At 49.9% G+C, this 19,155-nt stretch overlaps 1 protein-coding gene across 1 annotated transcript in view; it reads left to right on the top strand.

Moving 5' to 3' along the window:
- The first annotated feature begins 1,362 nt into the window (after window positions 1–1,362).
- The window catches only part of SHANK1 (SH3 and multiple ankyrin repeat domains 1), a 1,748,119-nt gene continuing 1,730,326 nt past the window's right edge, over window positions 1,363–19,155 (top strand). Inside the window, exon 1 of the mRNA XM_085616131.1 lies at window positions 1,363–2,761. The gene's annotated coding sequence lies outside the window, so the exon portion shown is untranslated. The remainder of the gene's footprint in view (window positions 2,762–19,155) is intronic.

Here is a 19,155-nt window from a genome sequence, read left to right as displayed (position 1 = left end):
CTGTCCTCTACCTCAGTGACCGTCTGTCTGAGTGCCCTCTCCTCTCCAGGACTGTCTCTCTGTTTGCCCTCTGCTTTTCGTGCCTGGCTGTCTCATGTCTGTCCTCTTTCTCTTCTCTCAGCGGCCGCCTGGCTGCCTGTCTTTTGCTCTCTATTGGCGCTTCTCTGTCTCTGGACAGCTTGCCAGGGCCTTCTTTTTCCCTCTCGTCTACTCTGCAGGGCTGTCTCTCTGGCTGTTTTCTGTTTTGCATGGGTAGCTACCTGTCCTATGCTATATAGAACGGTCCCTCTGTCTGCATTTCTGCAATCCAGGACTGTCTCTCTGCCTGTCCTCTGTGTTACATTTTGTCGCTCCACTAAACTCCATGGCTCTCTGTCTGCCTCTCCGCTCTCTGGGGCTGTCTCTGTCGTGTTGTCTACTTTACATAGGCCTCTCTTCTTCTACACCACGTGACCTCTGTCTCCCTCTCTACTGCTGTCCGGGAGTATCTCTGGCCTTTTTCTGATGTACGCGGATGTCTCTCCGTTGCTGACTTGAACTCACCAAGGCACCTGTGTTGGTGGTTTTATTACCTGTTATCTCTCATTCTTTATTCCCCTGCTCCCTCCGTCTTTCTCTCCTATCTCCCTTCCTTTCTTTCTCTCGCCTTAGCTCACTCCTTTCCCTCACTCCTTTCTCATCTTCTCTCGATGTGCGTCTCTTTCTCTATCCCCTTCGCTCTTTCGTCCCCTCTTCCACCTTCCTCTTGCCTTCTCTCCCTCAGCCTGGTTCTTCCATCCGTCTGCGACTCCCACTTCCCACCCACCTGGCCCTCTCACCGCCTTTGCCCCCTCTCTCCATCACTCTAGCCACTGCAGCCCCCCTTCTCTGTCACGTTTTCCTGCTTCTTACTTCCCTCCCTACGTCATTTTTACCTCGTCTACCACCTTCACTCGCTCTCTCCTACCTGCACATCTTTTTCCCTTCTACCCACTGCCTTCCCTCTCCACCCTCCTTGCCATCTCCATCGCTGGGGTTCACTCGCTTTCCTCTCTCCCCTCAAACCCCAGACTCCTCCTCCTGCCTCCTCACTCCTCTCACCTGCTGCTCCCCGTAGCCTCTCCCTTCTCTCTCGTCCCACGTGTGCCCATCTCTCCCCCTCTCCTTCCCTCCTCTCTCGTCCATCCATTCTATCTCTCTGTAGTCTCTCCCTCTCTACCTCTCTCTTTCATCCGCCGTCCCCCGTCCCCTTTTATTCCATCACAGCCCCTCTCCCTCCATCTCCTCCCCCCCCTCCACACACACACACACACCGGCACATGCTCCGCTGTGATTGGGGAGGCTTGGAGAGTAGAACGTGATTCAGGGGGTGGGGGAGCCGCTCTCCTGCCTCTGTGCACCGCCGGACGGCACGGCATGAATGAGAGAGCGGAGCCTGCCGCCGCTTCCTTCCTTAGGCCGAGCCTGTCGGAGCCCGAAAGCCCATCACCTAGGAGCCGGCACCGAGGAGCCCCCCTCGAGGACCGCATTCCATCACACGAGGCAGGGAGAGGGCCCGTGGTGAGCAGAACCGGTGGTGAGGTGGAGAACCCGCGGCGACGGCGAGTAGGGTCCCTGGCGAGGAGGACCCCCAGTGACGAGGGCCCCTGGTGAGGAGCCGTCGCAGCAGGCCCCGGGGGCCCCAGCATCCTGCCACCTGCGGCCCTAGATGCTCGGGAAGCAGCTCCCAGCGGCGCGCCTTATGGGGAGCGCTTGACAGGCTTCCGGAGCTCGCCCACACGCGAGCAGAGCCCAGCCGCCTGCCCACTGCAGCTGGGAGAGGAGAGGAGAGGCGGGGAGGGAGGACCGCAGAGGGCCGGGTGCAAGCGACGAGGAGCCCGGCAGACCCTGAGGGGAGAGAGGGAGTACGGAGACCCTGGAGTGAGAGGGGTTAGCAGCACCCTACAGCCCCCTAAAAGAAGGGGGCAGCAACATCCACACTGAGGGGGGCTGACCTCCCTCCACCCCTCTACAGAGTGGCCAGCATCCTCATAGAGGGAAAAGCATCCCCGCGGAGGGACCCGCATCCTCACAGAGGGACCATCATCCTCACAGAGGGACCAGCATCCTCACAGAGGGACCAGCATCCTCACAGAGGAACCATCATCCCCGCAGAGGGACCAGCACCCTCACCGTGGGGTCAGCATCCCTACCGTGGGGCCAGCATTCCTACAGTGGGGCCAGCATCTCCAGAGAGGGGCCAGCATCCCCCACAAAGGGGCCAGCACCCTCACCGTGGGGTCAGCATCCCCACAGAGAGGCCAGCATCCCCACCAACAGTGAAGCATCAGTAGGACTGGCAGGACCCGTGGTACCAGAAGTCCTTGGAGAGATCAGCAGCGCCCCAGCGGCGAGGGGACTAGAAGACCCCCAGGGACCGTGAGTGCAAACAGCTCCGGCAAGGGCAGCAGTCCTCTGAGGATCAAGGGTGTCAGAACCCCCACCCTACCCCGAGGAGCGCTGGTACCACCAGGCAGCGGCCGGAGTGGGGGCAGATGCCGCAGTAACACCGCCGGAGTGGGGGCTGGAGCGATGGCATCAGCTCGCACCGACCCAAAGACCGGGAACCGCAGGTGGACACACTGACCGGCTCCAGACCAGGGACACGTTGAGTCCAGTACCAGAGACCGTCCGGACCGAAGCGGGAGAGCAGAGCTGTGGACTGGCCGGACATGCTGCTGTGAGGCCGCAGACCTGAGGCCCCGGAGTCACAACCTCCTCTACACTTCCGGGAACCGAGCAGGTAAGACCCAGCACACACGCACTGTCTGCGGTGGCGCTGTGCATTGCTCCCGTGAGGGCACGCGCAGCCCCCAGCTCCAGGAACTAGGGGGTCAGCCCAGGTATGTCTTCACAGCAGAGAGCATGGAGTGACGTCACCCGTCATTTGTGAAGGGACAAGAAAAAACAGTTTCCCTTATTGTAGGGCGTGCTGCTTCAAGCGAGAGGGGTACTAGTCCTTGAGAGAGAAGGAGAGTGAGAGAGAGAATGAGAGAGAATGAGAGAGAGCGCGCGCACCGGGAACAAAAGAGGGCCGGAGGGCGTCTGAGGTAACTAACCTAGGGCATGCGCGCGCCTCCTGACACTGACCATCCACATGTCAGAAGTAGATCCAAATGAATTCTCTGCGTGACTCCAGAGTGAGACCGGTTCATTGCAGGGCTCCAGTGAGGGCTGCTGCAAATTCCAGGGATTCAATGCAACTAGCTGCTCATTGCAGGGATCCAGTGAGGGCGGCTGCACATTGCAGGGATTCCATGCAATGCAACCTGTTGAACATTGCAGGGCTCCAGTGAGGGCTATTGCACATTGCAGGGATTAAATGCAACTTGCTGCTCGTTGCAGGGATCCAGTGAAGGCTGCTGCACATTGCAGGGATTACATGCAACGCGGTGCTCATTGCAGGGTTCCAGTGAGGGCTATTGCACACATCAGGGTTTCAATGCAACTTGCTGCTCATTGCAGAGATCCAGTGAGGGCTGCTGCACATTGTAGGGATTCCATGCAACGCGGTGCTCATTACAGGGCTCCAGTGAAGGCTATTGCACACATCAGGGATTTAATGTAACTTGCTGCTCATTGCAGGACTCTAGTGAGGGCTGATGCACATTGCAGAGATTGAATGCAATTTGCTGCTTATTGCAGGGTTCCAGTGAGGGCTGCTGCACATTACAGGGATTCAATACAACTTGCTGCTCATTGCAGGGCTCCAGTGAGGACTATTGCACATTGCAGGAGTTCAATGCAACATGCTGCTCATTGCAGGGCTCCAGTGAGGGCTGATGCACATTTAAGGGTTTCAATGCATCTCGCTGCTTATTGCAAGTCTCTATTAAGAACTGCTGCAAATTGCAGGACACAATTGAAACTGACTGCACATTCCAGGGTTACACTGCAACCTGCTGCACACTGCAGGGTTCCAGTGAGGACTGTTGCACATTGCAGGGCTCTATTGGGGGCTATTGCACATTGCAGGGATTCAATACAACAAGCTGCTCATTGCAGGGCTCCAGTGAGAACTGCTGCACATTGCAGGGTTCCAGTGAGGACTGTTGCACATTTCAGGGCTCCAGTGAGGACTGTTGCACATTGCAGGGTTTCAATACAACTCGCTGCTTATTGCAAGTCTCTAGTAAGAATCGCTGCACATCACAGAACACAGTTGAAACTGTCTGCACATTACAGTGCTCCAATGAGGGTAATTGCACACTGCAGGCATTCAATGCAACTTGCAGCTCATTGCAGGGCTCTAGTGTGGGCTGCTGCACATTGCAGGGTTTCAATGCAACTTGCTGTTCATTGAAGGGCCCCAGTGAGGGCTGTTGCACATTGCAGGGATTCAATGCAATGTGCTGCTCATTGAAGGGCTCCCATGAGGGCTGCTGCACATTGCAGGGATTCAATGCAACTTGCTGCTCATTGTAGGGCTCCAGTGAGAGCTGTTGCACAATTGAGGTATTCAATGCAACTTGCTGCTCATTGCAGTGCTCCAGTGAGGGCTGTTGCACATTGCAGGGATTCAAAGAAGCTTGCTGCTCATTGCGGGGATCCAGTGAGGACTGCTGCACATTGCCGGGGTTCAGTGCAACTTGCTGCTTATTGCAGGGTTCTAGTGAGAACTGCAGCACATTGCAGGGCTCCAGTAAGGAACGCTGTGCATTGCAGGGTTTCAGTGCAATCTCGCTCCTTATTGCAAAGCTCTAGTGAGAGCTGCTGCACATTACAGGGGTTCAATGCAACTTGCTGCTTATTGCAGGGCTCTAGTGAGAACTGCTGTACATTGCAGGGCTCCAGTAAGGAATGCTGTGCATTGCAGGGTTTCCGTGCAATCTCGCTTCTTATTGCAAGGCTCTAGTGAGAACTGCTGCACATTGCAGGGTTTCAATGCAACTTGGTGCTTCTTGCATGTGTCTAGTAAGAACTGCTGCACATCGCAGGACACAATAGAAACTGACTGCACATTACAGGGCACCAATGCAACCTGCTGCACATTGCAGGGCTCAAGTGAAGGCTGGTACATATTTCAGGGATTCAGTGCAACGTGCTGCTTATTTCAGGGCTATATTAAAAACTGTTGCACATTGCAGGGCTACAGTGAGGACTGCTGCACAATGCAGGGCTTCAGTGAGGACTGTTGCACATTGCAGAGATACTATGCATGTTGCTGCTTATTGCAGAGCTCTAGTGAAGACTGCTGCACATTGCAGGGTTTCAATGCAACTCGCTGTTTATTTCAGGGCTCGAGTGAGAACTGCTGCACATTGTAGGGCTCGAGTGAGAACAGCTGCACACTGGATGTCTCCAGTGAGAACTGCTGCACAGTACATGGTTCCAGAGAGGACTGCTGCACACTGCATGGCCCCAGTGAGAACTGCTGCACATCGCAGGACATAATTAAAACTGATTGCACATTACAGGGCTCCAATGCAACCTTCTGCACATTGCAGGGCTCTAGTGAGGGCTATTGCACATTGCAGGGATTAAATGCAATTTGCTGCTCATTGCAGGGCTCTAGTGAGGGTTGCTGCACATTTCAGGAATTCAAAGAAGCTTACTGCTCATTGCAGGGCTCCAGTGACGTCTGCTGCACATTGCAGGGTTTCACTGCAACTCGCTGCTTATTGCAGGCCTCTAGCGAGAACGGCTGCACATTATAGGGCTCCAGTGAGGAATGCTGCACATTGCAGGGTTTCAATGCAATCTCGCTACTTATTGCAAGGCTCTAGTGAGAAGTGCTTCACATTTCAAGGTTTCAATGAAGCTTGCTGCTTATTGCAAGTCTCTAGTAGAAACTGCTGCACATCGCAGGAAACAATTGAAACTGACTTCACATTACAGGGCTCCAATGCAATCTGCTGCACATTGCAGGGCTCCAGTGAGGGCTGGTACACATTGCAGGTATTCAATGCAACATGCTGCTTATTGCAGGGCTCTAGTAACAACTGCTGCATATTGCAGGGCTACAGTGAGGACTGCTGCACAATGCAGGGCTCAAGTGAGGACTGTTGCACATTGCAGGGATTCAGTGCATCTTGCTGTTCATTGCAGGGCTCTAGTGAAGACTGCTGCACATTGCACAATTTCAATGCAACTCGCTGCTTATTGCAGGGCTCTAGTGAGAACTGCTGCACATTGTAGGGCTCTAGTAAGGACTGCTGCGCATTGCAGGGGTTCAGTGCAATTTTGCTTCTTATTGCAATGCTCTAGTGAGAATTGCTGCACATTGCAGGGTTTCAATGCAACTTGGTGCTTATTGCATGTGTCTAGTAAGAACTGCTGCACATCGCAGGACACAATTGAAACTGATTGTACATTACAGGGTTCCAATGCAACCTTCTGCACATTACAGGGCTCCAGTTAGGGCTGGTACACATTGCAGGGATTCAATGCAACTGCTGCACATTGCAGGGCTCCAGTTAGGGCTATTGCACATTGCAGGGATTCAATGCAACTTGCTGCTCATTGCAGGGCTCTAGTGAGGGCTCTTGCACATTCCAGGGATTCAATGCAACTTACTGCTCATTGCAGGGCTCCAGTGAGAGCTGTTGCACAATGCAGGGATTCAATGCAACTTGTGGCTCATTGCAGGGCTCCAGTGAGGGCTGTTGCACATTGCAGGGATTCAATGCAACTTGCTGCTCATTGCAGGGCTCCAGTGAGTCCTGCTGCACATTGCAGGGATTCAAAGAAGCTTTCAGCTCATTGCAGGGCTCCAGTGATGACTGCTGCACATTGCAGGGTTTCAATGCAACTCACTGCTTATTGCAGGGCTCTAGTGAGAACTGCTGCACATTACAGGGCTCCAGTGAGGACTGCTGCACATTGCAAGGTTTCAATGCAATCTCGCTACTTATTGCAAGGCTCTAGTGAGAACGGCTGCACATTGCAGAGATTCAATGCAACTCGCTGCTTATTGCAAGGCTCTAGTGAGAACTGCTGCACATTGCAGGATTTCAATGCAGCTTGCTGCTTATTGCAAGTCTCTAGTAAAAACTGCTGCACATCGCAGGAAACAATTGAAACTGACTGCACATTACAGGACTCCAATGCAACCTGCTGCGCATTGCAGGGCTCCAGTGAGGGCTGGTACACATTGTAGGGATTCAATGCAACATTCTGTTTATTGCAGGGCTCTAGTAAGAACTGCTACACATTGCAGGGCTACAGTGAGGACTGCTGCACAATGCAGGGCTCACGTGAGGACTGTTGCACATTGCAGGGATTCAGTGCATCTTCCTGCTCATTGCGGGGCTCTAGGGAAGACTTCTGCACATTGCAGGGTTTCAATGCAACTCGCTGCTTATTGCAGGGCTCTAGTGAGAACTGCTGCACATTGCAGTGCTCTAGTAAGGACTGCTGCGCATTGCAGGGTTTCAGTGCAATTTAGCTCTTTATTGCAAAGCTCCAGTGAGAGCTGCTGCACATTACAGGGTTTCAATGCAACTTGCTGCTAATTGCAGGGCTCTAGTGAGAACTGCTGTACATTGCAGGGCTCCAGTAAGGAATGCTGTGCATTGCAGGGTTTCCGTGCAATCTCGCTTCTTATTGCAAGGCTCTAGTGAGAACTGCTGCACATTGCAGTGTTTCAATGCAACTTGGTGCTTATTGCATGTGTCTAGTAAGAACTGCTGCACATCGCAGGACACAATTGAAACTGATTGCACATTACAGGGTTCCAATGCAACCTTCTGCACATTGCAGGGCTCCAGTTAGGGCTGGTACACATTGCAGGGATTCAATGCAACTGCTGCACATTGCAGGGCTCCAGTTAGGGCTATTGCACATTGCAGGGATTCAATGCAACTTGCTGCTCATTGCAGGGCTCTAGTGAGGGCTCTTGCACATTCCAGGGATTCAATGCAACTTACTGCTCATTGCAGGGCTCCAGTGAGAGCTGTTGCACAATGCAGGGATTCAATGCAACTTGTGGCTCATTGCAGGGCTCCAGTGAGGGCTGTTGCACATTGCAGGGATTCAATGCAACTTGCTGCTCATTGCAGGGCTCCAGTGAGTCCTGCTGCACATTGCAGGGATTCAAAGAAGCTTTCAGCTCATTGCAGGGCTCCAGTGAGAACTTCTGCACATTACAGGGCTCCAGTGAGGACTGCTGCACATTGCAGGGTTTCAATGCAATCTCGCTACTTATTGCAAGGCTCTAGTGAGAACGGCTGCACATTGCAGAGATTCAATGCAACTCGCTGCTTATTGCAAGACTCTAGTGAGAACTGCTGCACATTGCAGGATTTCAATGCAGCTTGCTGCTTATTGCAAGTCTCTAGTAAAAACTGCTGCACATCGCAGGAAACAATTGAAACTGACTGCACATTACAGGACTCCAATGCAACCTGCTGCGCATTGCAGGGCTCCAGTGAGGGTTGGTACACATTGTAGGGATTCAATGCAACATTCTGTTTATTGCAGGGCTCTAGTAAGAACTGCTACACATTGCAGGGCTACAGTGAGGACTGCTGCACAATGCAGGGCTCACGTGAGGACTGTTGCACATTGCAGGGATTCAGTGCATCTTCCTGCTCATTGCGGGGCTCTAGGGAAGACTTCTGCACATTGCAGGGTTTCAATGCAACTCGCTGCTTATTGCAGGGCTCTAGTGAGAACTGCTGCACATTGCAGGGCTCTAGTAAGGACTGCTGCGCATTGCAGGGTTTCAGTGCAATTTAGCTTCTTATTGCAAGGCTCTAGTGAGAACTGCTGCACATTGCAGGGTTTCAATGCAACTTGGTGCTTATTGCATGTGTCTAGGAAGAACTGCTGCACATCACAGAACACAATTGAAACTGACTGCACATTACAGGGCTCCAATGCAACCTGCTGCACATTGCATGGCTCAAGTGAGGGCTGGTACACATTGCAGGGATTAAATGCAACCTGCTGCTTATTTCAGGGCTCTATTAATAACTGCTGCACATTGCAGGGCTACAGTGAGGACTGCTGCACAATGCAGGGCTCCAGTGAGGATTGTTGCACATTGCAGAGATTCAATGCATGTTGCTGCTCATTGCAGGGCTCTAGTGAGAACTGCTGCACATTGTAGGGCTCCAGTGAGAACAGCTGCACACTGGATGTCTCCAGTGAGAACTGCGGCACAGTACATGGTTCCAGAGAGGACTGCTGCACACTGCATGGCCCCAGTGAGAATTGCTGCACATCGCAGGACACAATTGAAACTGACTGCACATTACAGGGCTCCAATGCCACCTGCTGCACATTGCGTGGCTCAAGTGAGGGCTGGTACACATTGCAGGGATTAAATGCAACGTGCTGCTTATTTCAGGGCTCTATTAATAACTGCTGCACATTGCAGGGCTACAGTGAGGACTGCTTCACAATGCAGGGCTCCAGTGAGGATTGTTTCACATTGCAGAGATTCAATGCATGTTGCTGCTCATTGCAGGGCTCTAGTGAGAACTGCTGCACATTGTAGGGCTCCAGTGAGAACAGCTGCACACTGGATGTCTCCAGTGAGAACTGCGGCACAGTACATGGTTCCAGAGAGGACTGCTGCTCACTGCATGGCCCCAGTGAAAATTGCTGCACATCGCAGGACACAATTGAAACTGATTGCACATTACAGGGTTCCAATGCAACCTGCTGCACATTGCAGGGCTCCAGTTAGGGCTATTGCACATTGCAGGGATTCAATGCAACTTGCTGCTCATTGCAGGGTTCTAGTGATGGCTCTTGCACATTCCCGGGATTCAATGCAACTTGTGGCTCATTGCAGGGCTCCAGTGAGGGCTGTTGCACATTGCAGGGATTCAATGCAACTTTCTGCTCATTGCAGGGCTCCAATGAGTCCTGCTGCACATTGCAGGGATTCAAAGAAGCTTTCAGCTCATTGCAGGGCTCCAGTGAGGACTGCTGCACATTGCAGGGTTTCAATGCAACTCACTGCTTATTGCAGGGCTCTAGTGAGAACTGCTGCACATTACAGGGCTCCAGTGAGGACTGCTGCACATTGCAGGGTTTCAATGCAATCTCGCTACTTATTGCAAGGCTCTAGTGAGAACTGCTGCACATTGCAGAGTTTCAATGCAGCTTGCTGCTTATTGCAAGTCTCTAGTAAAAACTGCTGCACATCGCAGGAAACAATTGAAACTGACTGCACATTACAGGACTCCAATGCAACCTGATGCGCATTGCAGGGCTCCAGTGAGGGCTGGTACACATTGTAGGGATTCAATGCAACATGCTGTTTATTCAGGGCTCTAGTAAGAACTGCTGCACATTGCAGGGCTAAAGGGGGGACTGCTGCACAATGCAGGGCTCAAGTGAGGACTGTTGCACATTGCAGGTATTCAATTCATCTTGCTTCTCATTGCAGGGCTCTAGTGAAGACTGTTGCACATTGCAGGGTTTCAAGTAACTCGCTGCTTATTGCAGGGCTCTAGTGAGAACTGCTGCACATAGTAGGGCTCCAGTGAGACAGCTGCATACTGGATGTCTCCAATGAGAACTGCTGCCCAGTATATGGTTAAAGAGAGGACTGCTGCACACTGCATGGCCCCAGTGAGAACTGCTGCAGACTGCGTGGCTCCAGTGAGGACTGCTGCACATTGCATGTCTCCAGTGAGAATTACTGCATGTTTCAGGGCTCCAGAGAGATCGGCGGCACATTACAGAACCCCATTAAAACCTGCTGCTTGTGCGTGGCTGCTGTGTGAACTGCTCCACAGTGCACAGTCTCAGTGAGACCAGATGCAGACGCTTTAGAACGTCATTCAGTTTCAATGCACACTGCAGATATGCATTCATATCCCATGCACACAGGAGACCTTTCTTACTGTCCACTGCCGGCAAATCTTGATATCCCATGCACACTGATGTCCTTCCTTGATGTCCTATACACACAACATGCATTTATTAATATCCCATGCACACTGCAGGCCTTCAATGGTATTAGGTGCACACTGCAGCCATTTATTGATGTCCTATAAACATCAATGTCCTCCCACAAATGGTTGAGGCCCATATCCAATAGAGTAGCCTTAATCTTTAGTAACCATGTGATTTTATTAGATTTATCAACTTCTCTAATATACTTAACAGCTTGCGCATAAGGGGCTAACTCCGGGGTGGTCCATAGTCTGCGCCAGTAGGCAAGAGGTCTAAAACCCGCAGCCTCCTCAAAGGGAATACAGCCCAGATCTAAAAGTAGAGGTCTGAGTGGTGTCGATTGAGGGAGGCCGGTCAGTGCCCTCAGAAACTTGTTCAGAGCTTGGACTAATGGAACTAAATTTTCGAAGCCCCAGAGTTCAGCTCCATAAATTATTGAAGCTCTAACCTTCCCTTGATATATAGCTAGAACCGGAGCAACGGCTTTAGTTTGTGATAGCCGGTGTTCTTTTAAAAGGGCCCCTGCTAATTGATTATGCCTTAATACTAACAGGTCCATCTGCGGCTTCCAATTCATTCTTTTGCCCATGGTGATGCCCAAGTATGTGAAGGAGGCAGTTTGTTCCAGGGGCGCGTTGTTCCTTTCTACTCTAGCTTTCACAATCTTATATTTGTAGCTATTTATTGATATCCTATACACACTGCAGCCTTTCACTGATAGTAGTAAGTGGAATCTTATTCTCACTGTAGGTGTTCACTGATATCCTATGCTCACTGTAGGCCTCCAGTGGTATCTTACACTGCAGCTATTTATTGATGACCTATACACACTTCAGGCCTTCATTGATAGTGCTCAGTGGTCTCCCATGCACACTGCAGGTCTTCCTTGATACCCACTGCACGCTGCAAACCACCTTTGACATTAAGTTGAATCCTGCAGCCTTCACTGCTATTTAGTGCTCACTGGAGGGTTTTATTGACGTCCAGTGCACACCACTGCAGGCCGTGCTTGATACCCACTGCAGGTCTTCTTGTGTATCCAATGCACACGGATATTAATTGCACACTGCAAGCGTTCATTGATATGCAGTAGACACTGGAGGGTTTTATTGATATCCAATGCACAGTGCAGGCCTTGCTTGACACCCACTGCAGGCCTTCATGTCTACCTGCTGCATGCTGGATGCCCACCTTGACACACACACCTCAGGCATATATTGATATTGCTTGCACACTGCAGGATCATCTTGAGATCTGCTGCACACTGCAAGGAATTATTGATATGAAGTGCACACTGCTATCCTTCATTGATAGGCCCTGGACACTGGAAGCTTTCATTGTTCTCCATTGCATGCTGCAGCCCCAGTTTTATACCCAGTGCAGGACTTCTTTTATACCCTTGTACACCGAATTCCTCCCTGGATATGCACACTGCAGGCTTCCACTTCTATGCCACGCTGACTGCTGGCCTTTACTTATACTCGCTGCACCCTCCAAGAGGTATTTGATACCCAGTGCCAGCCTTCATTGATATCCAGTGAACACCTGTAGCCTTTACTGGTATCCAAAGCACACTGCATGCTCTGCTTGGTATCTGGTGCAGGCCTCGTTGATTTCTGTGACCCCCTGCAGGCCCTCGCTCATATGCACTGCACTCACAAGTTGTTATCCATACCAAGGGACACTGCAGACTTCTTTGATATCCAGTTCTCCAGTGTACACTGCAGGCCTTTAGTAACCTCCAGTGTACACTGCAGGCCTGATTTTATATCAGCCGAAGGTCTTCATTATTATTCGCTGATTACTGTAGACCCATGTGGAGATCCAGTGACAGTACAGGCCTTTTTTGATACCCAGTGGACTCTTTGGCACTTTATTGGCATTAAATGCACCCTGCAGGTTTTCGCTTCTCTCCAGGATATTAAAGTGCACAGGGGACTGCAGGCTTTCGTTAGGGGCTCATGCACATAAAGGCCTTCAGTGATCGCCACTGCACTCTGCAGGAATTCACTCTGATCCTATGTATACTGCAGGCCTTCCTTGGTGTCCGTTGCGCACTGCAAGGATTCACAGATATACATCGACTACAGCGCTCCATTATTTCCATGTGACCACATATTGTGATGTTGCTATGTGCGCCCTGAGTGGCTAAGAGTATGCCCAGACGTGGGTCTCTTGCTCTCTGTGCCATTGGATTCAGGCTAGAGTGGCTGATGAGGGGTGACACCCCGGAACCGGTCACAGGATGCTTGTTTCTGGTTCAGGGAGGTCTTGGTCTGGCCGTTCGAGCTGGACTTTTCCCATGGGGAGCAGTGTCAAGGCTGATTTGCATATGGGCAGGTCCAAACTTGGGTGATGTGGCAAGCAAAATAGCGATGGAATAAACCCAGATCTGTGACGGGGGGTGATTGTTTGAAAAGTTTTAACACTCTATCCATATTTTTATTTTGTGATGTTGACACATATTGTGGATGACATATATTTTTAGCCAACAGCACTTTGCAGCCCTTTGCACGCTGTGATTTTCTAACTCAGATTTCAGAATGCAAGGTGCTGTTGGCTAAAAAGCAAGGAATGGTTTAAAGTTCTCCCACATGATAGCTAAGTAGAGCTCCTGCGATGGTTGAACATACAGTATGTCCCCTATTTTTCGTTCTACTCTGCATGGCTCCACTGGAGATTTGTTGCAATCTGCGTATCGCCACAGTACTGGTCAGGACTTTACCGGCGTCCATTGGTGAATCAAGCAAACTCAATAGGCCCCATACTGGTATCCGCTGCGATGAGATCTGCCAAACTTAAGGCCCCTATTCTTATCCATTGTACCATAAAGACCTCCAGTGATGTCAACTGCACTCTGATCTGCTGACATCAGCAGTCCTCTGCAGGCCTCCATTGATACCCGCTACCTTGGGTGGACCTCCATTTGCATCTTCTCTCTCTGACACCTGCCCTCTGTAGGCCTTCATTGGTGTCTGCTGCATTCCATGGGCTTTCTTAAACATCCACAACACACTTCAGGACTTTCACTGCACTCTGCATTCCGCCACTGATGTCCGCTGTGCTTCGGATGACATCACATGCGCTATGATCCGCTGCGGTCTGGAGGCCTCACTTAATATTCTCTGCTATCTCAGGCCTCCATTGGTCTCCACTATCCTCTGCATCTCTCAAGCAATCCCTCAGCTTCACTCAAATCCCGTGCAGCCTGCAGCCTCCATTGACACCAGCAACCTGTAGGCCTGCTTTCCCATATGCTGTACTCTGCAGTGCACCCTCCATTATGTCCTAATACCTGCTAGAATCTTCAGAGCTGGTTATCCGCTCCACTGTGCATCCTTCTGTGACATCCACTGCGCCCTGGAGTCCTCCATTGATATGCGCTGCGCTCATCTAGCCTCTTTGGGAAAACTACTACTCTCTGCAGAATGTGAATGAGGTTTCCTGAACCAGGCAGGTATCTGTTGATGCCAACTGCAGTCTTAGGCCCATTTGTTGTGATGTTCTGATCTCAATAGTCACGGGTCAGCAACCACGCTATTCTGTCAACGCGCTTTGCCTTCTGGCCCTCCATCCCTTTTTTTACGTATCGCCATTAACCATGTTTTTAAATGTTTATTTATTTATTGCTTAGGATAAAGTGCACATTTTTTTCACACTTAAGCAGCACCCATAGTTTCAAGTATCAAATGACATTCAATCTACAACATCTTACCCATATCTAATACTATCGATTGCCGTCTTACCCTAATCTAACATTATCGATTTCCGACACTTTATGAGTAGGTCTACCGGTTTTATGGTATTTATTTTTTTCTCATTTCCATTTGTATTTATCCATATGTTTATTTTTTCCTTTTTTTATCTGTATTTATCCATATTTATTAATTGCCTAGTGTAAAAAATGACGCTGCAATAGGTATATTTCCACGTTTATTTAACCAACAAATCTTTAGTCATGCTAGACTGCCCAATGACTATTTGCCATTTAAAGTACAAAACAGTCATATCAAATCCTTTGCATTGCAGAACAGCTTACACAGGGGCACTGCTGCAGTTACTTAAACTTCACTGGGAAATATTTTTTGTTTTTTAACTCCCCTACTGTCAGTCTGCACAGCTACACCTGTCATGAATGACTGACAGTAGTGAAAAATGTCCAATAGAAAACCTATTTTCTGCCTTTTTTCCATATTTAATCAATATAGACAGGAAAATCGATTGCTTTGTGTCTGTATTTATCAGTAAAAATCAGTAACAATGGGAAACAGGGAGCCTTATTTATAAGGTAACATTGCTAATACCGTGCTCATTTCTTCCACATTCTTAGACACTGAAGAGGAGAAATCGAACAAAGAGTACATAAAAGGATAAAGTGACAATGTAGAAACAGGACTAAAGATAAAGATTTCTCACGATTTACCGTGCTCACTGCCTCAACATTTTAAAGAGTAGGGCGAGAAATATGGAAACAGAATAAAGTGACCGTGCATTTATGTAACAGAACTAATCACCTACTTGACAGCAATAAAGCAGCGGCGGAAAAGAACCTAATAATGGCCAGATAACTGACGGTAAAAGTCTCCATTACCCTTAAATGCCACCTGCTGGCCCTCATTGGCAGCAACCCTAATCTTTAGCCCTCCATCAGCTGCATCTGGCCGCCGCCATTACTGGCTGCAGTCTCGGGCTTCCGTTGACACCGGAAGTGATATGTAGACCCCCCCCTGCTGCCAGCTGTCATCTGCCGGCTCCTGTGGAGAGACCATCTGCAATCTACAGGGCACCATTGACACTGAGTGCAAATGTGAGCCCTCCGTTGGCACCAAGAGTAGTCTTCAAGCATCTGTTTTTGACAAACTGAATTATGTAGCCATCAGTTAACACCTGCAGACATCCTTTGAGAGTAACAGTGTTCTGCAGGCCTCGACTGTAAGTGACTGCTGTCTGCAGGCCCCCATAGAGATCAGTGGCAATCTTCAGACTCCCATTGACATCCGCTGCAACACCCCTGCCTCGATAGAGTCAGAATGATATCTGAAGCCATCGAGTTTCACAAACTGATAAATGCCGCTCCCATTTAAATAGATTGCAATTGAAACCCAATTGAGACTCACTTGAGACTACACCCTGCAGGCCCCAGTTGACAGTGAGGGCAATCTTCAGGACTCCGTGGAGCTAGGGTGCAATCTGCAGGTCTCCAGAGATTGACTATAGCCTGCTAGCCCAAAATATACTGACCCCAAGGTGCAGGTCTCCACCGAGGCCTACAGCTTTGTGCAAGACTCAATTGAGAATGACTGCAAAACTCAGACTCCAAATGAGGTGACTACAATCTCCAATTCTCCACTGACACCGAATTCAGCGAGTAACTGTCCAGTGACACTGACCGTGATCTACAGGCTCACATTGGAACTGTCCATAATCCATGCTACAGAAATCTGATGACAATCCTGTACCTAGGTTTGTTGTAATGTCAGAACCAAACTATGTGATGTATTCTGTGCAGAGCTGCATTAATAAGAGTCATCAAAAGGCTCCTTATTGCAGAAGTGATATCATCTGCCCTTTGAACCGAGATGACATCAGAGGGCTGACCTACTTGCCCCACACTTAGGCTGCCACCAGGCCTCAGGCAGAGGGGAAACTACTGGAACTCAACAGGGCTCTCTGAGGCCTTGATACTCTCTGCTGCGGATGCGCTGTTGGCTAGTTGACTCTGCCCCGGTGGTACGGCTGTGGAAGCTTTCCTGGAGTCCTGTCCTGATCACACGTCTGCTGTCAGCGGCTCCTGTGCCTGTTTGCTTCCGTGACACAGCTTTGCTCCCCTGTTGGTCTGCTTCACTGTTCCAGCGTTTCCTGGACTGGTTCTCTGCTTCCTATGTTGCCGTCACATCCTTATTCCCATGCTTCCCTGTAGCCGCAATATCCCAGGACTTCCTGATCTTCTCTAGTGGCTAGCAGTTCCTCATCCCTTTTGCAAGTTGGTCCTTTGGGGTACGCGATCATCCTGCCCGTTCTGCTTTGCCTCTTTCTAGTTTAGCGTTCTGGTCCTGAGCGGCTCACCCTGCCGTTCAGACTAGAAGCCATCACTTGCAGACTTCACTCTGCAGCTCCTCATCCTCTCGCTTCCTTTAGTCTTGTTCGCCTTGCTTTCTGGCGTGCAGTTGTGTTCATCATCTTTCTCAGCTCAGATTAGTAATCTCACTCACCTTTTGACTGGTTTCTGCCTCACCTTCTGCAGGTTGTACCACTGAGTATGGAGCCCGAGGATATCGACATACAAGAATATCATGGACAGAATATCGAGGGACAGAACAGTGAGCACATATAGGGAAGGATAGATTTACTATTGCCAGCGCCACGTCTACTTACCTTGAAGATATATTTATTACCAAGGTTCGTATATGTGGACTTAAGTACGGAAAATCTAGACGTACATGTTGATAGCTTGGATTTAATATTTGCACGCCTCAATAGTCTACATGCGATATTTAGAGCGCACACCCTTCTGCGTGAGCGAGGATTCAGAAATCTGCAACTACTGATTATGACCATTCCTGGGTACAGATTTTGAATTTTTGCAATTCTGAAAGATTTCCCTAGCTATGCCTGTAGCCCTGGGTTGTATGACAGAAGCACACATGGCTAAACCACGCATGCCTCAACAACACGGTCGCCACAACGAATGCATCTTAACCACACATTCCTTTCCCACACATGCCTTTACAACGCATGCCTTTACATCAAATTTCATTGGAAAGGCATGATTGGTAAAGGTATATGTGTAGTAAACATCACACCCCAGCCACCCCCTCCCTGAGCACATCCCTGCAATCTCCCCACCCAGCCCTAAAAACTACCCTGAGCCCCCACCCTGAGCCGTAAAACCAGGGCCCCAGGCCAAAAAAATACCCTGACCCCAGTTCCTCTCCCTGAGATCTAAAACTGCCCCCAGCCCTGGAAACTGGCCCTTCTCCTACCCTGAGCCCTAAATCTCAGCCTCTGCCCTAACAACTACACAGACTCCAGCCCTAAAAACTGCCCCTTTCCACCGACCTGGGCCCTAAAACCTGTCCCCCACCCTAATACCTAACCCGACCTAGCCTCCCTGAGACCCTCAACACCCAGCCCTAAAAACTGCCCCTTCCCCCACCCTGAAACCTAAATAAAAAAGCAAAAAAAAGTACTCACCAAGCTGCCATTCCATCAATCAACTGCAGGGAGTCTCCAACACCCCCGCCCACTCACTGCAATGCTAGACCGCTAACTGCCTTTACCACGCATATGTGTGGTTAAGGCATGTGAGTGGTTAAGGCAAGCATTGTTCCACTTGCGTTAAAAGGCCCACGTGGCTCAGCCCACATTCTAAAGACCGGTTCCCGTAGCCCTACAATGACGGAATATTCATCCAGTGGAGAATTTAAAACCTTCACCACAGGAGCATGATTTTCTGTTTCCCCTCAGCGATATATGGAGACCCAGGCCCTAATAACAATGATTCACACTCCCCGCCACAGTCTAGCTTTCCCTACGGTGCAATCATGTACCACAGTCACATTCTCTACAAATGCCTTGAGAAACGCGCTTTCAGGCCTTGAGAGGCGGCTGCAGCCTGCAGGTCTACATTAATAACGACTGCGATTTGCAGCCACCCGCTGAGAGGACTGCAAGCTTCAGGACTCTATTGAAACTAACATGTGATAACCACATTTTACACTACCTGCAATCTGCAGACCTCACTGAAGGGAACTGTAATCCACAGGCTGCGGTCTCCAAGGACTTTATTGGTACCGACTCGCAGGCCCCATTGAAAGGGATTGTAATCTACAGGCTGTGATCTCCGGGGACTTCATTATTACCAATCTGTAGACTCCCACTAAAAGGAACTGTAATCTACAGGCTGTAGTCTCAGGATTTTATGGTAACCAACTCCATTGAAAGGAAGAACTGCAATCTACAGGCTGTAATCTCTGGGGACTTCATTGTTACCAATCAATAGAACCCACTGAAAGGAACTGTAATCTACAGGCTGTAATCTCCGGGGACTTCATTGTTATCAATCTATAGAACCCACTGAAAGGAACTGTAATCTACAGGCTGTGATCTCCGGGGACTTCATTATTACCAATCTGTAGACTCCCTCTAAAAGGAACTGTAATCTACAGGCTGTAGTCTCAGGATTTTATGGTAACCAACTTCATTGAAAGGAAGAACTGTAATCTACAGGCTGTAATCTCTGGGGACTTCATTATTATCAATCTGTAGACTCCCACTAAAAGG

This window comes from Triturus cristatus, chromosome 7, assembly GCF_964204655.1.
Source record: "Triturus cristatus chromosome 7, aTriCri1.1, whole genome shotgun sequence".
Classification (NCBI taxonomy): domain Eukaryota; kingdom Metazoa; phylum Chordata; class Amphibia; order Caudata; family Salamandridae; genus Triturus; species Triturus cristatus.
This window is presented reverse-complemented; position numbering and strand designations above follow the sequence as displayed.